Raw genomic sequence first — 1,057 nt, 5'->3', positions numbered from 1 at the left:
GCACCTTCCTTGGCCATCAAGTCCTGGGATGGGACTCGAACCCGGATCTTCTGGCTCAGAGGCAGGGGCGCTAACCCACTGCGCCACAAGACCTCCCCATGAAGTGAGCACAGTTGTTTTTTAACCTTCTGTAAAGAGTCTGACTAAATTAAAGGAATCTATGTGACGTTGAAAGAAAACTTTGTTGTAGTTACAAAAAATGCTTTGATACTATTGTTATGTTGATCTGCTGCCATGGTAACATGATGTCTGTGCATTATATTCATTTATGGGGATCGCTTCTCGGCCTTTTGGCTAAGATCAAGTATCTGTAGATTGAGACTTTGGGTTCAGATCTGGTATGTCTCTCTTGTGGGGACCATGAATTTGATTCAATTTGAATTAGTTTTTTGGAGCAGGCGAGGAGCTAGATTAGGGGTTCGCCCCTGTCCCACACTCTGAGCCCTGGCTTGGTAACTCAGAAAAGGAAAAATTAAAATTTTTAAAAAAAAATATTCATTTATGGGATGTTGATGTTGAAAGCAAGATCAGCATTTATTGTCCTTGAGAAGGAGGTGGCGAGTTGTTCATTTTACACACATGTGCGGGCCAACTTTGCTTTCGGTTTATCTTCTTCTCTTTGTCGTTTTCTTTTTTCCCTTTCTCAGCAGCTAATTTGCATAAACTTAAGCACAAAACAAGCCACCAAGTGTGCCTTTGGTGTTTGACGTGTTGGTAACAGATTCTCATCTGACTCTTGTGATCTCAGCTGTTCCCACAGCTCCGTGAACACCTGCAGAGTGGGTAAAGATTGACAAGACACAAAGGTGTCTTCCGGACAATCCCAACCTCCACGCATCAGGTAAAGTGAATCCGCACGGAACTGTCATGTCAATGAAGCTGAGAAGAATCTGAGACAGTAGCTCGGTGTCACACTAATCCACAGAGTAAAATCAATTCCCAACAACAGGCAGCGAGGTTTCCATGAAATGTCGGGAACTGGATGGACATCCTGTGCTCAGTATTCCTTCGAACAGTTTCCGCCACAGACTGATACTCCTGACTGGATATGTACCAA

At 43.7% G+C, this 1,057-nt stretch overlaps 1 non-coding gene across 1 annotated transcript; it reads left to right on the top strand.

The window, feature by feature from the left end:
* The first annotated feature begins 274 nt into the window (after positions 1 to 274).
* LOC140398766 (U2 spliceosomal RNA) lies at positions 275 to 469 on the top strand. The gene has a single exon (XR_011937549.1). It is a non-coding gene; the product is annotated as a U2 spliceosomal RNA (small nuclear RNA).
* The last annotated feature ends 588 nt before the right edge of the window (positions 470 to 1,057 follow it).

Source organism: Scyliorhinus torazame, chromosome 21, assembly GCF_047496885.1.
Source record: "Scyliorhinus torazame isolate Kashiwa2021f chromosome 21, sScyTor2.1, whole genome shotgun sequence".
Lineage (NCBI taxonomy): Eukaryota > Metazoa > Chordata > Chondrichthyes > Carcharhiniformes > Scyliorhinidae > Scyliorhinus > Scyliorhinus torazame.
The sequence above is the reverse complement of the archived record's forward strand: the minus strand, read 5'-3'. Positions and strand labels throughout refer to the sequence as shown.